The following is a 26,990-nucleotide window of genomic DNA, read 5'->3' as shown; positions in this document are numbered from 1 at the left end:
CCCATGGATGACCTCGGACCAGGTTTGTACTGTTCACTGACCCTTACCCTGGGGGAGCGAGAGGCTGCTGTCTCCCTCACTCTGTGACCCTTACCCTGGGGGGAGCGAGAGGCTGCTGTCTCCCTCACTGTGCCCCTTACCCTGGGGGAGCGAGAGGCTGCTGTCTCCCTCACTGTGACCCTTACCCTCACACTGTGACCCTTACCCTGGGGGAGCGAGAGGCTGCTGTCTCCCTCACTCTGTGACCCTTACCCTCACACTGTGACCCTTACCCTGGGGGAGCGAGAGGCTGCTGTCTCCCCTCACTCTGTGACCCTTACCCTCCCACTGTGACCCTTACCCTCCCACTGTGACCCTTACCCTGGGGGAGCGAGAGGCTGCTGTCTCCCTCACTCTGTGACCCTTACCCTCACACTGTGACCCTTACCCTGGGGGAGCAAGAGGCTGCTGTCTCCCTCACTCTGTGACCCTTACCCTCACACTGTGACCCTTGCCCTCACACTGTGACCCTTGCCCTCACACTGTGACCCTTGCCCTCACACTGTGACCCTTGCCCTCACACTGTGACCCTTGCCCTCACACTGTGACCCTTGCCCTCGCACTGTGACCCTTGCCCTCACACTGTGACCCTTGCCCTCACACTGTGACCCTTGCCCTCACACTGTGACCCTTACCCTGGGGGAGCGAGAGGCTGCTGCTGGCCTTCATTGCCAGAGGACTTGAGTAAGCCGGGTGGGGAGGGGTCTTTTGATTATGCTGCCCGCTTTCCCCAGGCAGTGGGAGGTGTAGATGGAGCCAATGGATGGGAGGCTACTCTCTCTCCCTTTAGCTCCTCTCTTCCTTCAGCTACTCTCTCCCTTTAGCTATTCTCTCCCTTTAGTTACTCTCTTCCTTTTAGCTACTCTCTCCCTTTAGCTACTCTCTCCCTTTAGCTACTCTCTCCTTTAGCTACTCTCTTCCTTTAGCTACTCTCTTCCTTTAGCTACTCTCTCCCTTTAGCTACACTCTCCTTTTAACTACTCTCTCTCCCTTTAGCTACTCTCTCCCTTTAGCTACTCTCTCCCTTTAGCTACTCTCTCCCTTTAACTACTCTCTTCCTTTTAGCTACTCCTCTTCCCTTTTAGCTACTCTCTCCCTTTAGCTACTCTTTTCCTTTAGCTACTCTCTTCCTTTTGTACGTTCTTATAAAAGCTACTGCGATCTGTTCTTTTAACTGTCCATTCAAGAACTTTTTGACCTGGTCTCCCTCTTCTCCCCCCCCCCCCCCCCCCCCCCCCCCCCTCACACTCCTTGCTTCAAAACCTATTACCTATCCGCCCAATTTTCATTTCATTTCTATGTAAGGGGGCGTGCCTGAAACCTTAACACCTTTGTCTCTCTGGTCCCCGTCGGCACTGCCACCGGGTTCAGCGTTTCTACCAACACCCCCCCCCCCTCCCCCCCGGACACACGCCCTGCTGTAGATTTGCTGAACCTCCTGTGCCTCTCTCTCCCCCCTCGCTCCAGATGGTTACTCCACGCTGGATCATCGGGAGCGTAATCGCACACTGGACCGCACCCTGGACCGATCGGGGGACTACAGTGAGCGGGAACCATTGAAGGTGGGTGCCGTGCCTGTCCTCCTGTCCGTCTCCTGTTGCCTTGGCAACCCTCCAATCGCTCTTCAGCCTTTCCCACTGTAAATGGAGGGGAGGATTTATAATTTTTTCTACTCTTTTTATTATTGTCACAAGCTGCAGTGAAGTTGCTGTGTAAATCCCCTCGTCGCCACATTCCGGCGCCTGTCCGGGTACACGGAGGGAGAATTCAGAACGTACAATTCACCCGACAAGCCCGTCTTTGGGGACTTTGCGGGAGGAAACCGGAGCCCCCGGAGGAAACCCGCGCAGACACGGGGGAGAACGCGCAGACCCCGCGCAGACAGCGACCCAGGGCCGGGACTCGAACCGCTGACCCTGGAGCTGTGAAGCAGCAGTGCTAAGCACTGTGCCACCCGATGAACTGGCTGCACAGTGACCTGCGTTGACGCAAGACGGTGAAAAAGGTCGAGCGACCTTGTTTGGTCCCAGTGCTCCGGTACCCCATCTCTCACCCCCCCCCCCCCCCCCCCCCCCCCACCCCGGGCAATGCGCCAGCGCAGGGTGGTCCTCGTCGCTGTGACCCCAACAGTGTCCCCACACTGCGGGCAGGATGAATCACGTTGGATGATTCTTCTGTAGCCTCCGCTCGAGCAGATGGAGATCGCCGTCTAGACGCCGCCTCCGGATTATAGCACCCAGGCTACCAGGGCAGGTCAGAGGCTGGGAATCCTGCGGAGAGTAACTCACCTCCTGACCCTCCCCCAAAGCCTGTCCACCATCGACAAGGCACAAGTCAGGAGTGTGAGGGAAACTCTCCACTTGCCTGGATGAGCGCAGCTCCGACAACACTCGAGAAGCTCGACACCATACAGGACAAAGGTGCCCCGCTTGATTGCTCCCCTTCCACAAACATTCACTCCCCCCCCCCCACCGACGCACAGTGTCAGCCGTGTGTCCCATCTACAAGATGCACAGCAGCAACTCACCGAGGTTCCTCAGGCAGCACCTTCCAAACCCACGCCCACCTCCATCGAGAAGGACAAGAGCAGCAGATACCCGGGAACCCCACCACCTGGAGGTTCCCCTCCGAGTCACTCCCCACCCCGACTGGGAAATATATCGGCCGTTCCTTCACTGTCGCCGGGGCAACAGCCTGGAACTCCCTCCCTAACAGCACAGTGGGTGTACCTACACCTCCGGGACGGCAGCGGTTCGAGAAGGCAGCTCCCCACCAGCGACCCGAGGGGCAATTAGGGATGGCCCAGCCACCCGTTTCCCATGAACAACTCTTTGAAAGAAGGACTTTGTGTCACCCTTTGAAGACCGTGTAGTTTGGTGCCGCAGTGGGTTAGCACTGCTGCCTCACGGCGCCGAGGTCCCGGGTTCGATCCCGGCCCCGGGTCACTGTCCGCGTGGAGTTTGCACATTCTCTCTCTTTTTAAAAAAAAATGAATTTGGTGGACTCAATTCATTTTTTTCCAATTAAGGGGCAATTTAGCGTGGCCAATCCACCTCCCCCTGCACATCTTTGGGTTGTGGGGGCGAAACCCACGCAGACACGGGGAGAATGTGCAAACTCCATAGATTATCATACAATTTGCAGTGCAGAAGGAGGCCATTCGGCCCATCGAGTCTGCACTGGCTCTTGGAAAGAGCACCCTACCCAAGCCCACCCCCCCCCCCACCCTATCCCAATAACCCCCACCCAACATTAAGGGCAATTTTGGACACGAAGGACAATTCACCACGGCCAATCCACCTAACCCGACAGTGACCCAGAGCCGGGATCGAACCTGGGACCTCGGCCAAGGGCCAGCACAGATGTGACGGATTGAACGGCCTCGGCCTCTGCTTTTGCCTCTGTGCGAAGGTCGGAGCCACGTAAGGAGGTACTCGGACATGTGGCTAAAAACTTGGCCAAAGAGAGGCGTGACGTCAAGGAGAGAGAGAGAGAGAGAGAGAGAGATGGAGAGATTTAGAGAGGAAATCCCAGAGCTCAGGAGGCCAGGCGGGTAGAGGCACGGCAGTCAATGGGGGGCAATTCAAATCGAGGGAGGCTCAAGAGGCCGGAATTGGAGCAGCTCAGAAATCTTGGAGGGTCGAAGGAGGTTACAGAGATAGGGAGTGTTGTAGGGGCTGGAGGAGGATACAGAGATGGGGAGTGTTGCAGGAACTGGAGGAGGTTACAGAGATAGGGAGGGGTGTAGGGGCTGGAGGAGGTTACAGAGATAGGGAGGGGTGTAGGGGCTGGAGGAGGATACAGAGATGGGGAGTGTTGCAGGAACTGGAGGAGGTTACAGAGAAAGGGAGGGGTGTAGGGGCTGGAGGAGGTTACAGAGATAGGGAGGGTTGTAGGGGCTGGAGGAGGTTACAGAGATAGGGAGTGTTGTCGGGGCTGGAGGAGGTTACAGAGATGGGGAGAGTTGTCGGGGCTGGAGGAGGTTACAGAGATAGGGAGGGTTGTAGGGGCTGGAGGAGGTTGCAGAGATAGGGAGGGTTGTAGGGGCTGGAGGAGGTTACAGAGATAGGGAGGGTTGTAGGGGCTGGAGAGATTACAGAGATAGGGAGGGGTGTAGGGGGCGGAGGTGGTTACAGAGGTGGGGAGGGTTGTAGGGGCTGGAGGTGGTTACAGAGATAGGGAGGGTTGTAGGGGGCGGAGGTGGTTACAGAGATGGGGAGGGTTGTAGGGGCTGGAGGAGGTTGCAGAGATAGGGAGGGTTGTAGGGGGCGGAGGTGGTTACAGAGATGGGTAGGGTTGTAGGGGCTGGAGGAGGTTACAGAGATAGGAAGGGTTGTAGTGGCTGGAGGTGGTTAAAGAGATAGGGAGGGTTGTAGGGGCTGGAGGAGGTTACAGAGATAGGGAGGGTTGTAGGGGCTGGAGGAGGTTACAGAGATAGGGAGGGGTGTAGGGGCTGGAGGAGGTTACAGAGATGGGGAGGGTTGTAGGGGCTGGAGGAGGTTACAGAGATGGGGAGGGTTGTAGGGGCTGGAGGAGGTTACAGAGATAGGGAGGGTTGTAGGGGCTGGAGAGGTTACAGAGATAGGGAGGGGTGTAGGGGGCGGAGGTGGTTACAGAGGTGGGGAGGGTTGTAGGGGCTGGAGGTGGTTACAGAGATAGGGAGGGTTGTAGGGGGCGGAGGTGGTTACAGAGATGGTGAGGGTTGTAGGGGCTGGAGGAGGTTACAGAGATAGGGAGGGTTGTAGGTGCCGGAGGAGGTTACGGAGATAGGGAGGGTTGTAGGGGCTGGAGGAGGTTACGGAGATCGGGAGGGGTGTAGGGGCTGGAGGAGGTTACAGAGATAGGGAGGGTTGTAGGGGCTGGAGGAGGTTACAGAGATAGGGAGGGTTGTAGGGGCTGGAGAAGGTTACAGAGATGGGGAGGGGTTGAGGGGCTGGAGGAGGTTACAGAGATGGGGAGGGGTTGAGGGGCTGGAGGAGGTTACGGAGATAGGGATGGGTGTAGGGGCTGGAGGAGGTTACAGAGTTAGGGAGGGTTGTAGGGGCTGGAGGAGGTTACAGAGATAGGGAGGGGTGTAGGGGCTGGAGGAGGTTACAGAGATGGGGAGGGTTGTAGGGGCTGGAGGAGGTTACAGAGATGGGGAGGGTTGTAGGGGCTGGAGGAGGTTACAGAGATAGGGAGGGTTGTAGGGGCTGGAGGCGGTTACAGAGATAGGGAGGGGGTGTCGGGGCTGGAGGAGGTTACAGAGATAGGGAGGGTTGTAGGTGCTGGAGGAGGTTACAGAGATAGGGAGGGGTGTAGGTGCTGGAGGAGGTTACAGAGATAGGGAGGGGTGTAGGGGGAGGGCTTTTGCATCCTGTGCATGGTGGAATTGGCTGACTGGCCTCAGTTTTCATTAACGCTGTGTGATCATCCTAACTTTCACTGATTCATTCACTAATTCAGCATGTCTGCCACTCACAGGGAGACCCATACCGAATCAATACTAACATGGACAGCCGAGGCAGTTTTGGGCTAGTGGAAGCCTACCACGATTAAATCCCTAACATAAGCATGTGCCTGGTACGTTTTAACAGCAGCTAGCTGCTCTATGTGGATATAGTACTCTCTCCAGTAACATAACCCCTACACTGCTGTACCCTGGATTATTAGTCCAGTAACATAATCCCTACACTGCTGTACCCTGGATTATTAGTCCAATAACATAACCCCTACACTGCTGTACCCTGGATTATTAGTCCAGTAACATAACCCCTACACTGCTGTATCCTGGATTATTAGTCCAGTAACATAACCCCTACACTGCTGTACCCTGGATTATTAGTCCAGTAACATAACCCCTACACTGCTGTGCCCAGGATTATTAGTCCAGTAACATATCCCCTACACTGCTGTATCCTGGATTATTAACCCAGTAACAACCCCTACACTGCTGAACCCTGGATTATTAGTCCAATAACATAACCCCTACACTGCTGTACCCTGGATTATTAGTCCAGTAACATAACCCCTACACTTCTGTATCCTGGATTATTAGTCCAGTAACATAACCTCTACACTGCTGTACCCTGGATTATTAGTCCAGTAACATAACCCCTACACTGCTGTATCCTGGATTATTAGTCCAGTAACATAACCCCTACACTGCTGTATCCTGGATTATTAGTCCAGTAACATATCCCCTACACTGCTGCACCCTGGATTATTAGTCCAGTAACATAACCCCTACACTGCTGTATCCTGGATTATTAGTCCAGTAATATTATTAGTCCAGAGGTATTCACCAAAGAGAAGGAATTGGTAGATGTTGAGTCTGGAGAAGGGGGTGTAGATAGCCTGGGTCACATTGTGATCCAAAAAGACGAGGTGTTGGGTGTCTTAAAAAATATTAAGGTAGATAAGTCCCCAGGGCCTGATGGGATCTACCCCAGAATACTGAAGGAGGCTGGAGAGGAAATTGCCGAGGCCTTGACAGAAATCTTTGGATCCTCGCTGTCTTCAGGGGATGTCCCGGAGGACTGGAGAATAGCCAATGTTGTTCCTTTGTTTAAGAAGGGTAGCAAGGATAATCCCGGGAACTACAGGCCGGTGAGCCTTACTTCAGTGGTAGGGAAATTACTGGAGAGAATTCTTCGAGACAGGATCTACTCCCATTTGGAAGCAAATGCACGTATTAGTGAGAGGCAGCACGGTTTTGTGAAGGGGAGGTCGTGTCTCACTAACTTGATAGAGTTTTTCGAGGAGGTCACTAAGATGATTGATGCAGGTAGGGCAGTAGATGTTGTCTATATGGACTTCAGTAAGGCCTTTGACAAGGTCCCTCATGGTAGACTAGTACAAAAGGTGAAGTCACACGGGATCAGGGGTGAACTGGCAAGGTGGATACAGAACTGGCTAGGCCATAGAAGGCAGAGGGTAGCAATGGAGGGATGCTTTTCTAATTGGAGGGCTGTGACCAGTGGTGTTCCACAGGGATCAGTACTGGGACCTTTGCTCTTTGTAGTATATATAAATGATTTGGAGGAAAATGTAACTGGTCTGATTAGTAAGTTTGCAGACGACACAAAGGTTGGTGGAATTGCGGATAGCGATGAGGACTGTCTGAGGATACAGCAGGATTTAGATTGTCTGGAGACTTGGGCGGAGAGATGGCAGATGGAGTTTAATCCGGACAAATGTGAGGTAATGCATTTTGGAAGGGCTAATGCAGGTAGGGAATATACAGTGAATGGTAGAACCCTCAAGAGTATTGAAAGTCAAAGAGATCTAGGAGTACAGGTCCACAGGTCATTGAAAGGGGCAACACAGGTGGAGAAGGTAGTCAAGAAGGCATACGGCATGCTTGCCTTCATTGGCCGGGGCATTGAGTATAAGAATTGGCAAGTCATGTTGCAGCTGTATAGAACCTTAGTTAGGCCACACTTGGAGTATAGTGTTCAATTCTGGTCGCCACACTACCAGAAGGATGTGGAGGCTTTAGAGAGGGTGCAGAAGAGATTTACCAGAATGTTGCCTGGTATGGAGGGCATAAGCTATGAGGAGCGATTGAATAAACTCGGTTTGTTCTCACTGGAACGAAGGAGGTTGAGGGGCGACCTGATAGAGGTATACAAAATTATGAGGGGCACAGACAGAGTGGATAGTCAGAGGCTTTTCCCCAGGGTAGAGGGGTCAATTACTAGGGGGCATAGGTTTAAGGTGAGAGGGGCAAAGTTTAGAGTAGATGTACGAGGCAAGTTTTTTACGCAGAGGGTAGTGGGTGCCTGGAACTCACTACCGGAGGAGGTAGTGGAAGCAGGGACGATAGGGACATTTAAGGGGCATCTTGACAAATATATGAATAGGATGGGAATAGAAGGATACGGACCCAGGAAGTGTAGAAGATTGTAGTTTAGTCGGGCAGTATGGTCGGCACGAGCTTGGAGGGCCGAAGGGCCTGTTCCTGTGCTGTACATTTCTTTGTTCTTTGTTTGTAAAATATCCCTACACTGCTGTACCCTGGATTATTAGTTCAGTAACATAACCCCTACACTGCTGTACTCTGGATTATTAGTCCAGCAACATATCCCCTACACTGCTGTATCCTGGATTATTAGTCCAGTAACATATCCCCTACACTGCTGTACCCTGGATTATTAGTCCAGTAACATAACCCCTACACTGCTGTATCCTGGATTATTAGTCCAGGAACATATCCCCTACACTGCTGTACCCAGGATTATTAGTCCAGTATCATATCCCCTACACTGCTGTCCCCTGGATTATTAGTCCAGTAACATAACCCCTACACTGCTGTATCCTGGATTATTAGTCCAGTAACATAACCCCTACACTGCTGTACCCTGGATTATTAGTCCAGAAACATAACCCCTACACTGCTGTATCCTGGATTATTACTCCAGTAACATAACCCCGACACTGCTGTACCCTGAATTATTAGTCCAGTAACATATCGCCTACACTGCTGTACCCGGGATTATTAGTCCAGTAACATAACCCCTACACTGCTGTACCCTGGATTGTTAGTCCAGTAACATAACCTCTACTCTGCTGTATCCTGGATTATTAGTCCAGTAACATATCGCCTACACTGCTGTACCCGGGATTATTAGTCCAGTAACATAACCCCTACACTGCTGTACCCTGGATTATTGCCCAGTAACATAACCCCTACACTGCTGCACACTGGATTATTAGTCCAGTAACATATCCCCTACACTGCTGTATCCTGGATTATTACTCCAGTAACATAACTCCTACACTGCTGTACCCTGAATTATTGCCCAGTAACATAACCCCTACACTGCTGTACCCTGGATTATTAGTCCAGTAACATAACCCCTACACTGCTGTACCCTGGATTATTAGTCCAGGAACATAATCCCTACACTGCTGTACCCTGGATTATTAGTCCAGTAACATAACCTCTACACTGCTGTATCCAGGATTATTGCCCAGTAACATGACCCCTACACTGATGTATCTTGTAATATTGCCCAGTAACATAACACCTACACTGCTGTACCCTGGATTATTAGTCCAGTAACATAACCTCTACACTGCTGCACCCTGGATTATTAGTCCAGAAACATAACCCCTACACTGCTGTATCCTGGATTATTACTCAGTAACATAACTCCTACACTGCTGTATCCTGGATTATTAGTCCAGTAACATATCCCCTACACTGCTGTACCCGGGATTATTAGTCCAGTAACATAACCCCTACACTGCTGTACCCTGGATTATTAGTCCAGTAACATAACCTCTACACTGCTGTACCCTGGATTAGTAGTCCAGTAACATATCCCCTACACTGCTGTACCCTGGATTATTAGTCCAGTATCATAACCCCTACACTGCTGTCCCCTGGATTATTAGTCCAGTAACATAACCTCTACACTGCTGTACCCTGGATTAGTAGTCCAGTAACATATCCCCTGCACTGCTGCACCCTGGATTATTAGTCCAGTAACATAACCTCTACACTGCTGTACCCTGGATTAGTAGTCCAGTAACATATCCCCTACACTGCTGTACCCTGGATTATTAGTCCAGTAACATAACCCCTACACTGCTGTCCCCTGGATTATTAGTCCAGTAACATAACCTCTACACTGCTGTACCCTGGATGAGTAGTCCAGTAACATATCCCCTGCACTGCTGCACCCTGGATTATTAGTCCAGTAACATAACCTCTACACTGCTGTACCCTGGATTAGTAGTCCAGTAACATATCCCCTACACTGCTGTACCCTGGATTATTAGTCCAGTATCATATCCCCTACACTGCTGTCCCCTGGATTATTAGTCCAGTAACATAACCCCTACACTGCTGTATCCTGGATTATTAGTCCAGTAACATAACCCCTACACTGCTGTACCCTGGATTATTAGTCCAGAAACATAACCCCTACACTGCTGTATCCTGGATTATTACTCCAGTAACATAACCCCGACACTGCTGTACCCTGAATTATTAGTCCAGTAACATAACCCCGACACTGCTGTACCCTGGATTATTTGTCCAGTAACATAACCCCGACACTGCTGTACCCTGGATTATTTGTCCAGCAACATATCCCCTACACTGCTGTATCCTGATTATTAGTCCAGTAACATATCCCCTACACTGCTGTACCCTGGATTATTAGTCCAGTAACATATCCCCTACACTGCTGTACCCTGGATTATTGCCCAGTAACATAACCCCTACACTGCTGCACACTGGATTATTAGTCCAGTAACATATCCCCTACACTGCTGTACCCTGGATTATTAGTCCAGTAACATAACCCCTACACTGCTGTACCCTGGATTATTGCCCAGTAACATAACCCCTACACTGCTGTACCCTGGATTATTAGTCCAGTAACATAACCCCTACACTGCTGTACCCTGGATTATTAGTCCAGTAACATAACCTCTACACTGCTGTATCCAGGATTATTGCCCAGTAACATGACCCCTACACTGATGTATCTTGTAATATTGCCCAGTAACATAACACCTACACTGCTGTACCCTGGATTATTAGTCCAGTAACATAACCTCTACACTGCTGTACCCTGGATTATTGCCCAGTAACATATCCCCTACACTGCTGTATCCTGGATTATTAGTCCAGGAACATATCCCCTACACTGCTGTACCCTGGATTATTAGTCCAGCAACACAACACCTACGCTGCTGTGTCCTGGATTATTAGTCCAGTAACATATCCCCTACACTGCTGTACCCTGGATTATTAGTCCAGTAACATAATCCCTACACTGCTGTACCCTGGATTATTAGTCCCGTAACATAACCCCGACACTGCTGTACCCTGGATTATTAGTCCAGTAACATAACCCCTACACTGCCGTATCCTGGATTATTAGTCCAGTAACATAACCCCTACACTGCCGTATCCTGGATTATTAGTCCAGTAACATAACCCCTACACTGCTGTACCCTGGATTATTAGTCCTGTAACATATCCCCTACACTGCTGTATCCTGGATTATTAGTCCAGTAACATATCCCCTACACTGCTGCACCCTGGATTATTAGTCCAGTAACATATCCCCTACACTGCTGTATCCTGGATTATTAGTCCAGTAACATAACCACTACACTGCTGTATCCTGGATTATTAGTCCAGTAACATTACCCCTACACTGCTGTGCCCTGGATTATTAGTCCAGTAACATATCCCCTACACTGCTGTACCCTGGATTATTAGTCCAGTAACATAACCCCTACACTGCTGCATCCTGGATTATTAGTCCAGTAACATATCCCCTACACTGCTGTACCCTGGATTATTAGTCCAGTAACATTACCCCTACACTGCTGTGCCCTGGATTATTAGTCCAGTAACATAACCCCTACACTGCTGTATCCTGGATTATTAGTCCAGTATTATAACCCCTACACTGCTGTACCCTGGATTAATAGTCCAGTAACATAACCCCTACACTGCTGGATCCTGGATTATTAGTCCAGTAACATAACCCCAACACTGCTGTACCCTGGATTATTAGTCCAGTAACATATCCCCTACACTGCTGTCCCCTGGATTATTAGTCCAGTAACATAACCCCTACACTGCTGTACCCTGGAGTATTAGTCCAGTAACATAACCCCTACACTGCTGTACCCTGGAGTATTAGTCCAGTAACATAACTCCTACACTGCTGCACCCTGGATTATTAGTCCAGTAACATAACCCCTACATGGCTGTATCCTGGATTATTAGTCCAGTAACATAACCCCTACACTGCTGTACCCTGGATTATTAGTCCAGTGACATATCCCTACACTGCTGTACCCTGGATTATTAGTCCAGTAACATAACCCCTACACTGCTGTACCCTAGATTATTAGTCCAGTAACATAACCTCTACACTGCTGTACCCTGGATTATTGCCCAGTAACATATCCCCTACACTGCTTTATCCTGGATTATTAGTCCAGGAACATATCCCCTACACTGCTGTACCCTGGATTATTAGTCCAGCAACACAACACCTACGCTGCTGTATCCTGGATTATTAGTCAAGTAACATATCCCCTACACTGCTGTACCCTGGATTATTAGTCCAGGAACATATCCCCTACACTGCTGTACCCTGGATTATTAGTCCAGTAACACAACACCTACGCTGCTGTATCCTGGATTATTAGTCTAGTAACGTAACCTCTACACTGTTGTACTCTGGATTATTAGTCCAGTAACATAACCCCTACACTGCTGTACCCTGGATTATTAGTCCAGTAACATTACCCCTACACTGCTGTATCCTGGATTATTAGTCCTGGAACATATCCCCTACACTGCTGTACCCTGGATTATTAGTCCAGTAACACAACACCTACGCTGCTGTACCCCGGATTATTAGTGCAGTAACATAATCCCTACACTGCTGTATCCTGGATTATTAGTCCAGTAACATATCCCCTACACTGCTGCACCCTGGATTATTAGTCCAGTAACATAACCCCTACACTGCTGTACCCTGGATTATTAGTCCAGTAACATAACCCCTACACTGCTGTACCCTGGATTATTAGTCCAATAACATAATCCCTACACTGCTGTACCCTGGATTATTAGTCCAGTAACATAACCCCTACACTGCTGTATCCTGGATTATTAGTCCAGGAACATAACCCCTACACTGCTGTATCCTGGATTATTAGTCCAGTAACATATCCCCTACCCTGCTGTACCCTGGATTATTAGTCCAGTAACATAACCCCTGCACTGCTGTATCCTGGATTATTAGTCCAGTAACATAACCCCTACACTGCTGTACCCTGGATTATTAGTCCAGTAACATAACCCCTACACTGCTGCACCCTGGATTATTAGTCCAGTAACATATCCCCTACACTGCTGTATCCTGGATTATTAGTCCAGTAACATAACCCCTACACTGCTGTATCCTGGATTATTAGTCCAGTAACATATCCCCTACACTGCTGTACCCTGGATTATTTGTCCAGTAACATAACCCCTACACTGCTGTACCCTGGATTATTTGTCCAGTAACATAACCCCTGCACTGCGGTACCCTGGATTATTAGTCCAGTAACATAACCCCTACACTGCTGTATCCTGGATTATTAGTCCCGTAACATATCCCCTACACTGCTGCACACTGGATTATTAGTCCAGTAACATATCCCCTACACTGCTGTACCCTGGATTATTAGTCCAGTAACATATCCCCTACACTGCTGTATCCTGGATTATTAGTCCCGTAACATAATCCCTACACTGCTGTACCCTGGATTATTAGTCCAGTAACATATCCCCTACACTGCTGTACCCTGGATTATTAGTCCAGTAACATAATCCCTACACTGCTGTCCCCTGGATTATTAGTCCAGTAACATATCCCCTACACTGCTGTACCCTGGATTATTAGTCCAGTAACATATCCCCTACACTGCTGTATCCTGGATTATTAGTCCCGTAACATAACCCCTACACTGCTGTATCCTGGATTATTAGTCCCGTAACATAACCCCTACACTGCTGTACCCTGGATTATTAGTCCAGTAACATAACCCCTACACTGCTGTATCCTGGATTATTAGTCCAGTATTATAACCCCTACACTGCTGTACCCTGGATTAATAGTCCAGTAACATAACCCCTACACTGCTGGATCCTGGATTATTAGTCCAGTAACATAACCCCAACACTGCTGTACCCTGGATTATTAGTCCAGTAACATATCCCCTACACTGCTGTCCCCTGGATTATTAGTCCAGTAACATAACCCCTACACTGCTGTACCCTGGAGTATTAGTCCAGTAACATAACCCCTACACTGCTCTACCCTGGAGTATTAGTCCAGTAACATAACCCCTACACTGCTGTGCCCTGGATTATTAGTCCAGTAACATAACCCCTACACTGCTGTACCCTGGAGTATTAGTCCAGTAACATAACCCCTACACTGCTGTACCCTGGAGTATTAGTCCAGTAACATAACCCCTACACTGCTGTGCCCTGGATTATTAGTCAAGTAACATAACCCCTACACTGCTGTATCCTGGATTATTAGTCCAGTAACATATCCCCTACAATGCTGTACCCTGGATTATTAGTCCAGTAATATATCCCCTACACTGCTGTACCCTGGATTATTAGTCCAGTAACATAACCCCTACACTGCTGCACCCTGGATTATTATTCCAGTAACATATCCCTACACTGCTGTACCCTGGATTATTAGTTCAGTAACATAACCCCTACACTGCTGTACCCTGGATTATTAGTCCAGTAACATAACCCCTACACTGCTGTGCCCTGGATTATTAGTCAAGTAACATAACCCCTACACTGCTGTATCCTGGATTATTAGTCCAGTAACATATCCCCTACACTGCTGTACCCTGGATTATTAGTCCAGTAACATAACCCCTACACTGCTGTACCCTGAATTATTAGTCCAGTAACATATCCCCTACACTGCTGTACCCTGGATTATTAGTCCAGTAACATAACCCCTACACTGCTGTACCCTGGATTATTAGTCCAGTAACATAACCCCTACACTGCTGTACCCTGGATTATTAGTCCAGTAACATAACCGCTACACTGCTGTACCATGGATTATTAGTCCAGTAACATAACCCCTACACTGCTGTACCCTGGATTATTAGTCCAGTAACATAATCCCTACACTGCTGTATCCTGGATTATTAGTCCAGTAACATAACCCCTACACTGCTGTACCCTGGATTATTAGTCCAGTAACATAACCCCTACACTGCTGTGCCCTGGATTATTAGTCGAGTAACATAACCCCTACACTGCTGTATCCTGGATTATTAGTCCAGTAACATATCCCCTACACTGCTGCACCCTGGATTATTAGTCCAGTGACATATCCCTACACTGCTGTACCCTGGATTATTAGTCCAGTAACATAACCCCTACACTGCTGTACCCTGGATTATTAGTCCAGTAACATAGCCCGTACACTGCTGTACCCTGGATTATTAGTCGAGTAACATAAACCCTACACTGCTGTATCCTGGATTATTAGTCCAGTAACATATCCCCTACACTGCTGTACCCTGGATTATTAGTCCAGTAACATATCCCCTACACTGCTGTACCCTGGATTATTAGTCCAGTAACATAACCCCTACACTGCTGTATCCTGGATTATTAGTCCAGTAACATAATCCCTACACTGCTGTACCCTGGATTATTAGTCCAGTAACATAACCCCTACACTGCTGTACCCTGGATTATTAGTCCAGTAACATAACCCCTACACTGCTGTATCCTGGATTATTAGTCCAGTAACATAACCCCTACACTGCTGTACCCTGGATTATTAGTCCAGTAACATATCTCCTACACTGCTGCACCCTGGATTATTAGTCCAGTAACATAACCCCTACACTGCTGTACCCTGGATTATTAGTCCAGTAACATAACCCCTACACTGCTGTACCCTGGATTATTAGTCCAGTAAAATATTCCCTACACTGCTGTGCCCTGGATTATTAGTCCAGTAACATAACCCCTACACTGCTGCACCCTGGATTATTAGTCCAGTAACATAACCCCTACACTGCTGTATCCTGGATTATTAGTCCAGTAACATAACTCCTACACTGCTGTATCCTGGATTATTAGTCCAGTAACATAACCCCTAAACTGCTGTACCCTGGATTATTCGTCCAGTAACATATCCCCTACACTGCTGTACCCTGGATTATTAGTCCAGTAACATAACCCCTACACTGCTGTACCCTGGATTATTAGTCCAGTAACATAACCCCTACACTGCTGTACCCTGGATTATTAGTCCAGTAACATAGCCCCTACACTGCTGTACCCTGGATTATTAGTCCAGTAACATAACCCTTACACTGCTGTATCCTGGATTATTAGTCCAGTAGCGTAACCCCTACACTGCTGTATCCTGGATTATTAGTCCAGTAACGTAACCCCTACACTGCTGTACCCTGGATTATTAGTCCAGTAACATATCCCCTACACTGCTGTACCCTGGATTATTAGTCCAGTAACATAACCCCTACACTGCTGTATCCTGGATTATTAGTCCAGTAACATATCCCCTACACTGCTGTACCCTGGATTATTAGTCCAGTAACATATCCCCTACACTGCTGTACCCTGGATTATTAGTCCAGTAACATAACCCCTACACTGCTGTACCCTGGATTATTAGTCCAGTAACATAACCCCTACACTGCTGTATCCTGGATTATTAGTCCAGTAACATATCCCCTACACTGCTGTACCCTGGATTATTAGTCCAGTAACATAACCCCTACACTGCTGTACCCAGGATTATTAGTCCAGTAACATAACCCCTACACTGCTGTACCCTGGATTATTAGTCCAGTAACATGTCCCCTACACTGCTGTACCCTGGATTATTAGTCCAGTAACATAACCCCTACACTGCTGTACCCTGGATTATTAGTCCAGTAACATAACCCCTACACTGCTGTACCCTGGATTATTAGTCCAGTAACATAACCCCTACACTGCTGTACCCTGGATTATTAGTCCAGTAACATAACCCCTACACTGCTGTACCCTGGATTATTAGTCCAGTAACATAACCCCTACACTGCTGTATCCTGGATTATTAGTCCAGTATCATAACCCCTACACTGCTGTATCCTGGATTATTAGTCCAGTAACATAACCCCTACACTGCTGTACCCTGGATTATTAGTCCAGTAACATGTCCCCTACACTGCTGTACCCTGGATTATTAGTCCAGTAACATATCCCCTACACTGCTGAACCCTGGATTATTAGTCCAGTAACATAACCCCTACACTGCTGTACCCTGGATTATTAGTCCAGTAACATCACCCCATCACTGCTGTACCCTGGATTATTAGTCCAGTATCATAACCCCTACACTGCTGTACCCTGGATTATTAGTCCAGTAACATGTCCCCTACACTGCTGTACCCTGGATTATTAGTCCAGTAACATAACCCCTACACTGCTGTACCCTGGATTATTAGTCCAGTAACATAGCCCCTACACTGCTGTACCCTGGATTATTAGTCCAGTAACATAACCCCTACACTGCTGTACCCTGGATTATTAGTCCAGTAACATGTCCCCTACACTGCTGTACCCTGGATTATTAGTCCAGTAACATAACCCCTACACTGCTGTACCCTGGATTATTAGTCCAGTAACATAACCCCTACACTGCTGTACCCTGGATTATTAGTCCAGTAACATAGCCCCTACACTGCTGTACCCTGGATTATTAGTCCAGTAACATGTCCCCTACACTGCTGTACCCTGGATTATTAGTCCAGTAACATAACCCCTACACTGCTGTACCCTGGATTATTAGTCCAGTAACATAACCCCGACACTGCTGTATCCTGGATTATTAGTCCAGTAACATAACCCCTACACTGCTGTACCCTGGATTATTAGTCCAGTAACATAACCCCGACACTGCTGTATCCTGGATTATTAGTCCAGTAACATGTCCCCTACACTGCTGTACCCTGGATTATTAGTCCAGTAACATAACCCCTACACTGCTGTACCCTGGATTATTAGTCCAGTAACATAACCCCTACACTGCTGTACCCTGGATTATTAGTCCAGTAACATAACCCCTACACTGCTGTACCCTGGATTATTAGTCCAGTAACATAATCCCTACACTGCTGTATCCTGGATTATTAGTCCAGTGACATAACCCCTACACTGCTGTACCCTGGATTATTAGTCCTGTAACATAACCCCTACACTGCTGTACCCTGGATTATTAGTCCAGTAACATAACCCCTGCACTGCTGTATCCTGGATTATTAGTCCAGTAACATAACCCCTACACTGCTGTACCCTGAATTATTAGCCCAGTAACATAACCCCTACACTGCTGTACCCTGGATTATTAGTCCAGTAACATATCCCTACACTGCTGTACCCTGGATTATTAGTCCAGTAACATAACCCCTACAGTGCTGTATCCTGGATTATTAGTCCAGGACCATAACCCCTACACTGCTGTACCCTGAATTATTAGCCCTGTAACATAACCCCTGCACTGCTGTATCCTGGATTATTAGTCCAGTAACATAACCCCTACACTGCTGTACCCTGAATTATTAGCCCAGTAACATAACCCCTACACTGCTGTACCCTGGATTATTAGTCCAGTAACATAACCCCTACACTGCTGTACCCTGGATTATTAGTCCAGTAACATATCCCTACACTGCTGTACCCAGGATTATTAGTCCTGTAACATATCCCTACACTGCTGTACCCTGGATTATTAGTCCAGTGACATATCCCCTACACTGCTGTACCCTGGATTATTAGTCCAGTAACATAACCCCTACACTGCTGCACCCTGGATTATTAGTCCAGTAACGTAACCCCTACACTGCTGTGCCCTGGATTATTAGTCCAGTAACATAACCCCTACACTGCTGCACCCTGGATTATTAGTCCAGTAACGTAACCCCTACACTGCTGTGCCCTGGATTATTAGTCCAGTAACATAACCCCTACACTGCTGTATCCTGGATTATTAGTCCAGTATTATAACCCCTACACTGCTGTACCCTGGATTAATAGTCCAGTAACATAACCCCTACACTGCTGGATCCTGGATTATTAGTCCAGTAACATAACCCCAACACTGCTGTACCCTGGATTATTAGTCCAGTAACATATCCCCTACACTGCTGTCCCCTGGATTATTAGTCCAGTAACATAACCCCTACACTGCTGTACCCTGGAGTATTAGTCCAGTAACATAACCCCTACACTGCTGTACCCTGGAGTATTAGTCCAGTAACATAACCCCTACACTGCTGTGCCCTGGATTATTAGTCCAGTAACATAACCCCTACACTGCTGTACCCTGGAGTATTAGTCCAGTAACATAACCCCTACACTGCTGTACCCTGGAGTATTAGTCCAGTAACATAACCCCTACACTGCTGTGCCCTGGATTATTAGTCAAGTAACATAACCCCTACACTGCTGTATCCTGGATTATTAGTCCAGTAACATATCCCCTACACTGCTGTACCCTGGATTATTAGTCCAGTAATATATCCCCTACACTGCTGTACCCTGGATTATTAGTCCAGTAACATAACCCCTACACTGCTGTATCCTGGATTATTAGTCCAGTAACATATCCCCTACACTGCTGTACCCTGGATTATTAGTCCAGTAATATATCCCCTACACTGCTGTACCCTGGATTATTAGTCCAGTAACATAACCCCTACACTGCTGTATCCTGGATTATTATTCCAGTAACATAACCCCTACACTGCTGTACCCTGGATTATTAGTCCAGTAACATAACCCCTACACTGCTGCACCCTGGATTATTAGTCCAGTAACATAACCGCTACACTGCTGTATCCTGGATTATTAGTCCAGTAACATATCCCCTACACTGCTGTACCCTGGATTATTAGTTCAGTAACATAACCCCTACACTGCTGTACCCTGGATTATTAGTCCAGTAACATAACCCCTACACTGCTGTGCCCTGGATTATTAGTCAAGTAACATAACCCCTACACTGCTGTATCCTGGATTATTAGTCCAGTAACATATCCCCTACACTGCTGTACTCTGGATTATTAGTCCAGTAACATAACCCCTACACTGCTGTACCCTGGATTATTAGTACAGTAACATAACCCCTACACTGCTGTACCCTGGATTATTAGTCCAGTAACATAATCCCTACACTGCTGTATCCTGGATTATTAGTCCAGTAACATAACCCCTACACTGCTGTACCCTGGATTATTAGTCCAGTAACATAACCCCTACACTGCTGTACCCTGGATTATTAGTCCAGTAACATAATCCCTACACTGCTGTATCCTGGATTATTAGTCCAGTAACATAACCCCTACACTGCTGTACCCTGGATTATTAGTCCAGTAACATAACCCCTACACTGCTGTACCCTGGATTATTAGTCCAGTAACATAACCGCTACACTGCTGTACCCTGGTTTATTAGTCCAGTAACATAACCCCTACACTGCTGTACCCTGGATTATTAGTACAGTAACATAACCCCTACACTGCTGTACCCTGGATTATTAGTCCAGTAACATAATCCCTACACTGCTGTATCCTGGATTATTAGTCCAGTAACATAACCCCTACACTGCTGTACCCTGGATTATTAGTACAGTAACATAACCCCTACACTGCTGTACCCTGGATTATTAGTCCAGTAACATAACCGCTACACTGCTGTACCATGGATTATTAGTCCAGTAACATAACCCCTACACTGCTGTACCCTGGATTATTAGTACAGTAACATAACCCCTACACTGCTGTACCCTGGATTATTAGTCCAGTAACATAATCCCTACACTGCTGTATCCTGGATTATTAGTCCAGTAACATAACCCCTACACTGCTGTACCCTGGATTATTAGTCCAGTAACATAACCCCTACACTGCTGTACCCTGGATTATTAGTCCAGTAACATAATCCCTACACTGCTGTATCCTGGATTATTAGTCCAGTAACATAACCCCTACACTGCTGTACCCTGGATTATTAGTCCAGTAACATAACCCCTACACTGCTGTACCCTGGATTATTAGTACAGTAACATAACCCCTACACTGCTGTACCCTGGATTATTAGTCCAGTGACATAATCCCTACACTGCTGTATCCTGGATTATTAGTCCAGTAACATAACCCCTACACTGCTGTACCCTGGATTATTAGTCCAGTAACATAACCCGTACACTGCTGTATCCTGGATTATTAGTCCAGTAACATAATCCCTACACTGCTGTCCCCTGGATTATTACTCCAGTAACATAACCCCTACACTGCTGTATCCTGGATTATTAGTCCAGTAACACAACCCCGACACTGCTGTATCCTGGATTATTAGTCCATTAACATATCCCCAACACTGCTGTATCCTGGATTATTAGTCCAGTAACATAACCCCTACACTGCTGTACCCTGGATTATTAGTCCAGTAACATAACCCCTACACTGCTGTACCCTGGATTATTAGTCCAGTAACATAACCCCTACACTGCTGTACCCTGGATTATTAGTCCAATAACATATCCCCTACACTGCTGTACCCTGGATTATTAGTCCAGTAACGTAACCCCTACACTGCTGTACCCTGGATTATTAGTCCAGTAACATAACCCCTACACTGCTGTGCCCTGGATTATTAGTCCAGTAACATAACCCCTACACTGCTGTACCTGGATTATTAGTCCAGTAACATAACCCCTACACTGCTGTACCCTGGAGTATTAGTCCAGTAACATAACCCCTACACTGCTGTACCCTGGAGTATTAGTCCAGTAACATAACCCCTACACTGCTGTGCCCTGGATTATTAGTCGAGTAACATAACCCCTACACTGCTGTATCCTGGATTATTAGTCCAGTAACATATCCCCTACACTGCTGTACCCTGGATTATTAGTCCAGTAACATATCCACTACACTGCTGCACCCTGGATTATTAGTCCAGTAACATAACTCCTACACTGCTGCACCCTGGATTATTAGTCCAGTGACATATCCCTACACTGCTGTACCCTGGATTATTAGTCCAGTAACATAACCCCTACACTGCTGTACCCTGGATTATTAGTCCAGTAACATAACCTCTACACTGCTGTACCCTGGATTATTGCCCAGTAACATATCCCCTACACTGCTTTATCCTGGATTATTAGTCCAGGAACATATCCCCTACACTGCTGTACCCTGGATTATTAGTCCAGCAACACAACACCTACGCTGCTGTATCCTGGATTATTAGTCCAGTAACATATCCCCTACACTGCTGTACCCTGGATTATTAGTCCAGGAACATATCCCCTACACTGCTGTACCCTGGATTATTAGTCCAGTAACACAACACCTACGCTGCTGTATCCTGGATTATTAGTCTAGTAACATAACCCCTACACTGCTGTACTCTGGATTACTAGTCCACTAACATAACCCCTACACTGCTGTACCCTGGATTAGTAGTCCAGTAACATATCCCCAACACTGCTGTACCCTGGATTATTAGTCCAGCAACATATCCCCTACACTGCTGTATCCTGGATTATTAGTCCAATAACATATCCCCTACACTGCTGTACCCTGGATTATTAGTCCAGTAACATAACCGCTACAGTGCTGTACCCTGGATTATTAGTCCAGTAACATAACCCCTACACTGCTGTACCCTGGATTATTAGTCCAGTAACATAACCCCTGCACTGCTGTACCCTGGATTATTAGTCCAGTAACATATCCCCTACACTGCTGTACCCCGGATTATTAGTGCAGTAACATAATCCCTACACTGCTGTATCCTGGATTATTAGTCCAGTAACATATCCCCTACACTGCTGCACCCTGGATTATTAGTCCAGTAACATAACCCCTACACTGCTGTACCCTGGATTATTAGTCCAGTAACATAACCCCTACACTGCTGTACCCTGGATTATTAGTCCAATAACATAATCCCTACACTGCTGTACCCTGGATTATTAGTCCAGTAACATAACCCCTACACTGCTGTATCCTGGATTATTAGTCCAGGAACATAACCCCTACACTGCTGTATCCTGGATTATTAGTCCAGTAACATATCCCCTACCCTGCTGTACCCTGGATTATTAGTCCAGTAACATAACCCCTACACTGCTGCATCCTGGATTATTAGTCCAGTAACATAACCCCTACACTGCTGTACCCTGGATTATTAGTCCAGTAACATAACCCCTACACTGCTGTATCCTGGATTATTAGTCCAGTAACATATCCCCTACACTGCTGTACCCTGGATTATTTGTCCAGTAACATAACCCCTACACTGCTGTACCCTGGATTATTTGTCCAGTAACATAACCCCTGCACTGCGGTACCCTGGATTATTAGTCCAGTAACATAACCCCTACACTGCTGTATCCTGGATTATTAGTCCCGTAACATATCCCCTACACTGCTGCACACTGGATTATTAGTCCAGTAACATATCCCCTACACTGCTGTACCCTGGATTATTAGTCCAGTAACATATCCCCTACACTGCTGTATCCTGGATTATTAGTCCCGTAACATAATCCCTACACTGCTGTACCCTGGATTATTAGTCCAGTAACATATCCCCTACACTGCTGTACCCTGGATTATTAGTCCAGTAACATAACCCCTACACTGCTGTACCCTGGATTATTAGTCCAGTAACATAATCCCTACACTGCTGTCCCCTGGATTATTAGTCCAGTAACATATCCCCTACACTGCTGTACCCTGGATTATTAGTCCAGTGACATATCCCCTACACTGCTGTATCCTGGATTATTAGTCCCGTAACATAACCCCTACACTGCTGTATCCTGGATTATTAGTCCCGTAACATAACCCCTACACTGCTGTACCCTGGATTATTAGTCCAGTAACATAACCCCTACACTGCTGTATCCTGGATTATTAGTCCAGTATTATAACCCCTACACTGCTGTACCCTGGATTAATAGTCCAGTAACATAACCCCTACACTGCTGGATCCTGGATTATTAGTCCAGTAACATAACCCCAACACTGCTGTACCCTGGATTATTAGTCCAGTAACATATCCCCTACACTGCTGTCCCCTGGATTATTAGTCCAGTAACATAACCCCTACACTGCTGTACCCTGGAGTATTAGTCCAGTAACATAACCCCTACACTGCTGTACCCTGGAGTATTAGTCCAGTAACATAACCCCTACACTGCTGTGCCCTGGATTATTAGTCCAGTAACATAACCCCTACACTGCTGTACCCTGGAGTATTAGTCCAGTAACATAACCCCTACACTGCTGTACCCTGGAGTATTAGTCCAGTAACATAACCCCTACACTGCTGTGCCCTGGATTATTAGTCAAGTAACATAACCCCTACACTGCTGTATCCTGGATTATTAGTCCAGTAACATATCCCCTACACTGCTGTACCCTGGATTATTAGTCCAGTAATATATCCCCTACACTGCTGTACCCTGGATTATTAGTCCAGTAACATAACCCCTACACTGCTGCACCCTGGATTATTATTCCAGTAACATATCCCTACACTGCTGTACCCTGGATTATTAGTTCAGTAACATAACCCCTACACTGCTGTACCCTGGATTATTAGTCCAGTAACATAACCCCTACACTGCTGTACCCTGAATTATTAGTCCAGTAACATATCCCCTACACTGCTGTACCCTGGATTATTAGTCCAGTAACATAACCCCTACACTGCTGTACCCTGGATTATTAGTCCAGTAACATAACCCCTACACTGCTGTACCCTGATTTATTAGTCCAGTAACATAACCGCTACACTGCTGTACCATGGATTATTAGTCCAGTAACATAACCCCTACACTGCTGTACCCTGGATTATTAGTACAGTAACATAACCCCTACACTGCTGTACCCTGGATTATTAGTCCAGTAACATAATCCCTACACTGCTGTATCCTGGATTATTAGTCCAGTAACATAACCCCTACACTGCTGTACCCTGGATTATTAGTCCAGTAACATAACCCCTACACTGCTGTACCCTGGATTATTAGTCCAGTAACATAATCCCTACACTGCTGTATCCTGGATTATTAGTCCAGTAACATAACCCCTACACTGCTGTACCCTGGATTATTAGTCCAGTAACATAACCCCTACACTGCTGTGCCCTGGATTATTAGTCGAGTAACATAACCCCTACACTGCTGTATCCTGGATTATTAGTCCAGTAACATATCCCCTACACTGCTGCACCCTGGATTATTAGTCCAGTAACATAACCCCCACACTGCTGTACCCTGGATTATTAGTCCAGTGACATATCCACTACACTGCTGCACCCTGGATTATTAGTCCAGTAACATAACCCCTACACTGCTGCACCCTGGATTATTAGTCCAGTAACATATCCACTACACTGCTGCACCCTGGATTATTAGTCCAGTAACATATCCACTACACTGCTGCACCCTGGATTATTAGTCCAGTAACATAACCCCTACACTGCTGCACCCTGGATTATTAGTCCAGTGACATATCCCTACACTGCTGTACCCTGGATTATTAGTCCAGTAACATAACCCCTACACTGCTGTACCCTGGATTATTAGTCGAGTAACATAAACCCTACACTGCTGTATCCTGGATTATTAGTCCAGTAACATATCCCCTACACTGCTGTACCCTGGATTATTAGTCCAGTAACATATCCCCTACACTGCTGTACCCTGGATTATTAGTCCAGTAACATAACCCCTACACTGCTGTATCCTGGATTATTAGTCTAGTAACATAATCCCTACACTGCTGTATCCTGGATTATTAGTCCAGTAACATAACCCCTACACTGCTGTACCCTGGATTATTAGTCCAGTAACATAACCCCTACACTGCTGTATCCTGGATTATTAGTCCAGTAACATAACCCCTACACTGCTGTACCCTGGATTATTAGTCCAGTAACATATCTCCTACACTGCTGCACCCTGGATTATTAGTCCAGTAACATAACCCCTACACTGCTGTACCCTGGATTATTAGTCCAGTAACATAACCCCTACACTGCTGTACCCTGGATTATTAGTCCAGTAAGATATTCCCTACACTGCTGTGCCCTGGATTATTAGTCCAGTAACATAACCCCTACACTGCTGCACCCTGGATTATTAGTCCAGTAACATAACCCCTACACTGCTGTATCCTGGATTATTAGTCCAGTAACATAACTCCTACACTGCTGTATCCTAGATTATTAGTCCAGTAACATAACCCCTAAACTGCTGTACCCTGGATTATTCGTCCAGTAACATATCCCCTACACTGCTGTACCCTGGATTATTAGTCCAGTAACATAACCCCTACACTGCTGTACCCTGGATTATTAGTCCAGTAACATAACCCCTACACTGCTGTACCCTGGATTATTAGTCCAGTAACATAGCCCCTACACTGCTGTACCCTGGATTATCAGTCCAGTAACATAACCCTTACACTGCTGTATCCTGGATTATTAGTCCAGTAGCGTAACCCCTACACTGCTGTATCCTGGATTATTAGTCCAGTAACTTAACCCCTACACTGCTGTACCCTGGATTATTAGTCCAGTAACATATCCCCAACACTGCTGTACCCTGGATTATTAGTCCAGCAACATATCCCCTACACTGCTGTATCCTGGATTATTAGTCCAATAACATATCCCCTACACTGCTGTACCCTGGATTATTAGTCCAGTAACATAACCGCTACAGTGCTGTACCCTGGATTATTAGTCCAGTAACATAACCCCTACACTGCTGTACCCTGGATTATTAGTCCAGTAACATAACCCCTGCACTGCTGTACCCTGGATTATTAGTCCAGTAACATATCCCCTACACTGCTGTACCCCGGATTATTAGTGCAGTAACATAATCCCTACACTGCTGTATCCTGGATTATTAGTCCAGTAACATATCCCCTACACTGCTGCACCCTGGATTATTAGTCCAGTAACATAACCCCTACACTGCTGTACCCTGGATTATTAGTCCAGTAACATAACCCCTACACTGCTGTACCCTGGATTATTAGTCCAATAACATAATCCCTACACTGCTGTACCCTGGATTATTAGTCCAGTAACATAACCCCTACACTGCTGTATCCTGGATTATTAGTCCAGGAACATAACCCCTACACTGCTGTATCCTGGATTATTAGTCCAGTAACATATCCCCTACCCTGCTGTACCCTGGATTATTAGTCCAGTAACATAACCCCTACACTGCTGCATCCTGGATTATTAGTCCAGTAACATAACCCCTACACTGCTGTACCCTGGATTATTAGTCCAGTAACATAACCCCTACACTGCTGTATCCTGGATTATTAGT

The 26,990-nt window shown here is 46.9% G+C and overlaps 1 long non-coding RNA gene across 2 annotated transcripts in view; it reads left to right on the top strand.

Annotated features, from left to right (window-relative positions):
• The window catches only part of LOC140410133 (uncharacterized), a 60,506-nt gene continuing 33,516 nt past the window's right edge, over window positions 1–26,990 (top strand). The window contains exons 1-3 of one of the 2 annotated variants that reach the window (XR_011940509.1): window positions 1–22; window positions 1,507–1,601; window positions 5,503–5,601. This is a non-coding gene — a long non-coding RNA (uncharacterized lncRNA). Of the gene's footprint in view, window positions 23–1,495; window positions 1,602–5,502; window positions 5,602–26,990 lie in introns of those variants that run through there. The other variant, XR_011940508.1, reaches the window with a different exon arrangement.

The sequence above is a fragment of the Scyliorhinus torazame genome, chromosome 4 (genome assembly GCF_047496885.1).
Source record: "Scyliorhinus torazame isolate Kashiwa2021f chromosome 4, sScyTor2.1, whole genome shotgun sequence".
In the NCBI taxonomy this organism is placed as follows: domain Eukaryota; kingdom Metazoa; phylum Chordata; class Chondrichthyes; order Carcharhiniformes; family Scyliorhinidae; genus Scyliorhinus; species Scyliorhinus torazame.
Note: the sequence above shows the minus strand (reverse complement) of the source record. Positions and strands in the feature narration are given on the sequence as shown.